Here is a 6,000-nt window from a genome sequence, read left to right as displayed (position 1 = left end):
TATACATCAGTGTTACAGGAAGTATGGCATAAGTAAATAAATGAGAACATTCAATTATTAATTTGACATATGATCATTAAAGGAAAGCGTAATGGAGTATATAATATCTAAATATTTATCCAAAGTATTTGAGGAGAACAGTACTCCTCATCATAGTAAATGCAGCTTAGTATTAGAAAAATTCTACAACATAACTCTTATCAGATAAGCACATAAAGACAGAAAGAACATGGACACACAAGGGTATATATAAACACAGAGTCGAATAACAGAAAAGGAAAGGACAGGATTTGTTTTCAGTATAGCATTTGGTACTGTAGTATTTATTGTATTTGACTTGCAAACAAAAATTTCTTTACTTCTCAGAGATCTCCCTTAGTTCTTCATTATTCTCAAAAAGTTACATCTATGCCTGTTTTCTGTATTGTATTCATATCCCCTTTCAAAATAATTATTCTTCATTGTACACACCTTTTTTGGCCAAACTTTTTCATATAGCTACTCAATGCATTTCTTCCAATTCATCGTCATATAGTCTACCCCCTCTTAAGCTAACTTAAATATTGAGCTCAGATGCATAAACTAAGGGATGAGGCAATACAGCACCACAAAAATTAACACAAACGAAAAACGAGAAAAAATGGAAAGTGGAAAAGCAAGCAGCAATAAATATAAATTAGAGAACCAAATGCAACATTACAACTAATATGAGCCAATGCGCAGCAACAAGAAAAATAAATCAGTACTAGAACTGGCTTAACAGAGAAATACAATGTAAAATTCATTAGGACAATGCCTGACAAACAGCAGCAGCAAAAGCAGTAACTTATACCTAAACATGACAAAGCTCAAGCAGAAAAAATATTACAGTAAAGACAAGAAATGTTTAATACCTATGTCACATCTTAACACTAGAGTGATGCATCACAATAACTTAGTCTACCAAACAAGTTACCAAATCGTTGAAAACATTACGTATGCAATTTTTGTGAGGGGAAATGTGTATTTGTGTTCCCTTTTTCTTAAGGAAGTAGATCATAAAATTATTACTTAATAGGTCTGTAGACAGAAAATATTTACATTAGTACATCTATTAAATTTTATTTTAACCAACGCTGCATCGCAGCTAGAAACTAGATATTAAACAAAATGAGCAAATATATACATAAAGCAAAACATGAAACATCATTCACTAGCCATATGGCTTTTCATAAGGCAGTAAAAAAATTCTCTCAACTAAAATGACAGTAGTCATAATCAGGTACATAGACATAAAATATTTCTCATCATTTCACTAGGCATTTTAGTAAATATCAGAAAATATGACCTCCAAACTGTAATCAGATGTTTTCAAGTATGAGCCTGTCGTATTTGCGATGCTTTCTGCAAAGAAATGTCAGTAGTGAGGTTAATGGTCTCTTTTTTTCTCCACCTGTGCCTCTGATTGGCACACACTAATGGTTTTTTCCAGGCGACTGTTGCACAGCTGGGTGCACACAGTACATTAAATCAAGGTCACATACCCTCCTTACCGAAATATTTATGACTGCAGTTTTCACTATAGTGGCAGTCTCAAATGTATGAAAAAATTTCGCAGGTTGAAAGTTTACGTGGTTCATGGTGTGGGTTCCTGTAGTCATGTCCTAGTTCATAAACCACGGGCAACGTGTGAGTGGCCAAGTAAGTGGTCCCGACAGTTGGGATACCAGTTACTTTGGAATAAGGCTGGGCATCTCGGACATATTCTGAGTCGTGGTCACCTTTGTACTCATACGGCACAGACTGCCAAATCCACCGGTTAGTCCCTCAACCGTTAGGGGTAAAACCCAATGGGACTCGGGGCAAGTAAGGCTAGCAACCTGCTTCCCTGGTACTTTAAATATGATGCTGGCAACAATCAGAGCAAAATGCCTCGGACCTTTGGAGGTGATGGAGTCCCACCTCTAACTGACAAACCAGGGACTCCTAAGATACAGCTTGGCAAAGAAATGGTAATGAGATGGGAAGCTATTAATATCAATGGGGCTACTCTGGGAAGAAGGTAAAGGTGGCAGAGGCTGCAAGTAAGATGGCGTTGGACGTTTTAGCTGTTAGTGACATTCGGGTAAGGGGTGAGAAAGAAGAGGAAGTGGGAGAATACAAGGTCTACCTGTCTGGTGTCAAAGCAGGAATAGCACAATGGGGTGTAGAGCCTTACGTCAGGAAAGAAATGGAACCTAGCGTAGTTGCAATAAGGTATGTAAACGAACGACTGATGTGGATAGATTTGACAGTGTCTGGCAAGAAAATTAGGATTGTGTCACTATATTCGCATTGTGAAGGGACAGATCAAGATAAGATAGATAGTTTTTATGAGGCACTCAGTGATGTAGCTGTTAAAGTAAAGGACAAGGACAGTGTTCTGCTCATGGGTGGTTTTACTGCCATGATTGGAAATCGAACAGGAGGGTATGAAAAGGTTATGGGTAAATTTGGAGAGGATACGGAGGCCAACAGGAACAGGAAACAACTCTTGTATTTCTGTGCCAGTATGGGCTTACTAATCACAAAATCATTTTTTAAACATAAGAACATTCACCGGTATACTTGGGAAGGCAGGGGAACCAGATCTGTCATTGATTATACACTCCTGGAAATGGAAAAAAGAACACATTGACACCGGTGTGTCAGACCCACCATACTTGCTCCGGACACTGCGAGAGGGCTGTACAAGCAATGATCACACGCACGGCACAGCGGACACACCAGGAACCGCGGTGTTGGCCGTCGAATGGCGCTAGCTGCGCAGCATTTGTGCACCGCCGCCGTCAGTGTCAGCCAGTCAGCCAGTTTGCCATGGCATACGGAGCTCCATCGCAGTCTTTAACACTGGTAGCATGCCGCGGTAGCGTGGACATGTACCGTATGTGCAGTTGACGGACTTTGAGCGAGGGCGTATAGTGGGCATGCGGGAGGCCGGGTGGACGTACCGCCGAATTGCTCAACACGTGGGGCGTAAGGTCTTCACAGTACATCGATGTTGTCGCCAGTGGTCAGCGGAAGGTGTACGTGCCCGTCGACCTGGGACCGGACCGCAGCGACACACGGATGCACGCCAAGAACGTAGTGCCGTAGGGGACCGCACCGCCACTTCCCAGCAAATTAGGGACACTGTTGCTCCTGGGGTATCGGCGAGGACCATTCGCAACCGTCTCCATGAAGCTGGGCTACGGTCCCGCACACCGTTAGGCCGTCTTCCGCTCACGCCCCAACATCGTGCAGCCCGCCTCCAGTGGTGTCGCGACAGGCGTGAATGGAGGGACGAATGGAGACGTGTCGTCTTCAGCAATGAGAGTCGCTTCTGCCTTGGTGCCAATGATGGTCGTATGCGTGTTTGGCGCCGTGCAGGTGAGCGCCACAATCAGGACTGCATACGACCAAGGCACACAGGGCCAACACCCGGCATCATGGTGTGGGGAGCGATCTCCTACACTGGCCGTACACCTCTGGTGATCGTCGAGGGGACACTGAATAGTGTACGGTACATCCAAACCGTCATTGCACCCATCGTTCTACCATTCCTAGACCGGCAAGGGAACTTGCTGTTCCAACAGGACAATGCACGTCCGCATGTATCCCGTGCCACCCAATGTGCTCTAGAAGGTGTAAGTCAACTACCCTGGCCAGCAAGATCTCCGGATCTGTCCCCCATTGAGCATGTTTGGGACTGGATGAAGCGTCGTCTCACGCGGTCTGCACGTCCAGCACGAACGCTGGTCCAACTGAGGCGCTAGGTGGAAATGGCATGGCAAGCCGTTCCACAGGACTACATCCAGCATCTCTACGATCGTCTCCATGGGAGAATTGCAGCCTGCATTGCTGCGAAAGGTGGATATACACTGTACTAGTGCCGACATTGTGCATGCTCTGTTGCCTGTGTCTATGTGCCTGTGGTTCTGTCAGTGTGATCATCTGATGTATCTGACCCCAGGAATGTGTCAATAAAGTTTCCCCTTCCTGGGACAATGAATTCATGGTGTTCTTATTTCAATTTCCAGGAGTGTATAATAACAGATCAGGATTTCAGGAAGGCTGTGAGGGACACACATGTATTCAGGGGATTCTTTGACGACACTGATCATTATTTAATCTGCAGTGAAATTGGGATTGTGAGGGCAAAATTGCAGGAGGTCAGGTCCATACGTAGGAGGATAAGAGTGGAGAAACTTCAGGATAAGGAAATCAGGCACAAGTACGTAACAATGATCTCAGAAAGGTACCAGTTAGTTGAATGTAGTCAATTACAGTCTACAATAGGCATATGACAAGGTTCCTAGGAGGAAGTTATTGTCTGTTCTACGAGATTATGGAATAGGAGGCAAACTTTTGCAAGCAATTAAAGATCTTTACTTGCATAGTCAGGCAGCAGTTAGAGTTGATGGTAAAATGAGTTCATGGTACAGAGTAGTTTCAGGGGTAAGACAAGGCTGCAACCTGTCTCCACTGTTTTTCATATTATTTATGGATCATATGTTGAAAACAATAGACTGTCTGGGTGAGATTAAGATATGTGAACACAAAATAAGCAGTCTTGCATATGCAGATAACTTAGTTGTGATGGCAGATTCAATTGAAAGTTTGCAAAGTAATATTTCAGAGCCACATCAGAAATGTAAAGACTACGGTATGAAGATTAGCATCTCCAAATCGAAAGTAATGTCAGTGGGAAAGAGATATAAACGGATTGAGTGATAAATAGGAGGAACAAAGTTAGAATAGGTGGACGGTTTCAAGTACTTAGGATGCATATTCTCACAGGATGGTAACACAGTGAAAGAACTGGAAGCGAGGTGTTGCAAAGCTAATGCAGTGAGCGCTCAGCTACGATCTACTCTCCTCTGCAAGAAGGAAGTCAGTACCAAGACTAAGTTATCTGTGCACCGTTCAATCCTTCGACAAACTTTGTTGTAAGGGAGCGAAAGCTGGGTGGATTCAGGTTACCTTATCAATAAGGTAGAGGTTACTGATATGAAAGTAGCTAGGGTGATTGCAGGCACTAGTAGATGGGAACAATGGCAGGAGGGTGTCCACAATGAGGAAAGCAAAGAAAAACTGGGAATGAACTCTATAGATGTAGCAGTCAGGGCGAACAGGCTTAGATTGTGGGGTCATGTTACACGCATGGGAGAAGCAAGGTTGCCCAAGAGCCTCATGGGTTCAGCAGTAGAGGGTAGGAGGAGTCGGGGCAGACCAAGGAGAAGGTACCTGGATTCGGTTAAGAATGATTTTCAAGTAATAGGCTTAATCTCAGAGAGGCACCAATGTTAGCACTGAATAGGGGATCATGGAGGAATTTTATAAGGGGGAATATGCTCTAGACCGAACGCTGAAAGGCATAATCAGTCTTAAATGATGATGATGATGACGATGATGATGATGAAAATTTACGTTCCAAATGTGTAGAAACAAAATCCCACAAATATAACAGTGTCCAAAAATTACTGTCAGCATAGTGGTACTCACATTCACACATGTACACACATTTCATAACTCTTAAAGTACGATTCTTGGTTTCCAACATCCTTTTTCACAAACCAGAGTCCCTAATCCCTACTCATTATTCATATACATATAAACATGTAATCACATTCATCATATAGCATCATCTTATTGATCATAAACATATCTCATCATCATAATACATATCGTCATCGTAACAATATCATCATAGCAGATCAATCAAATCTCAAAATCCTCTTAGCTTCCTTCAATAATCTCAAAACCTTTAAAGAAATGCTCTCTGTTCGTTTCAGTAGAGTCATCTACCTAAAATGTACTTCAAAAATCGTGATACCTTACCAAATACATCATTCAAAGCTCTCATAGTATCACAATAGTTCCAAAGAATTATGAAGTCCATAAAGTACAGACAAAATACAATTTTCTAAGTGTTAATTAACTGATACAGTAAAAAATGTTTGCCTCTCTGTTAAATAATTAGTTGTGTAATTCTGTGTTAGA

Source organism: Schistocerca gregaria, chromosome 4, assembly GCF_023897955.1.
Source record: "Schistocerca gregaria isolate iqSchGreg1 chromosome 4, iqSchGreg1.2, whole genome shotgun sequence".
In the NCBI taxonomy this organism is placed as follows: Eukaryota; Metazoa; Arthropoda; class Insecta; order Orthoptera; family Acrididae; genus Schistocerca; species Schistocerca gregaria.
The sequence above is the reverse complement of the archived record's forward strand: the minus strand, read 5'-3'. Positions refer to the sequence as shown.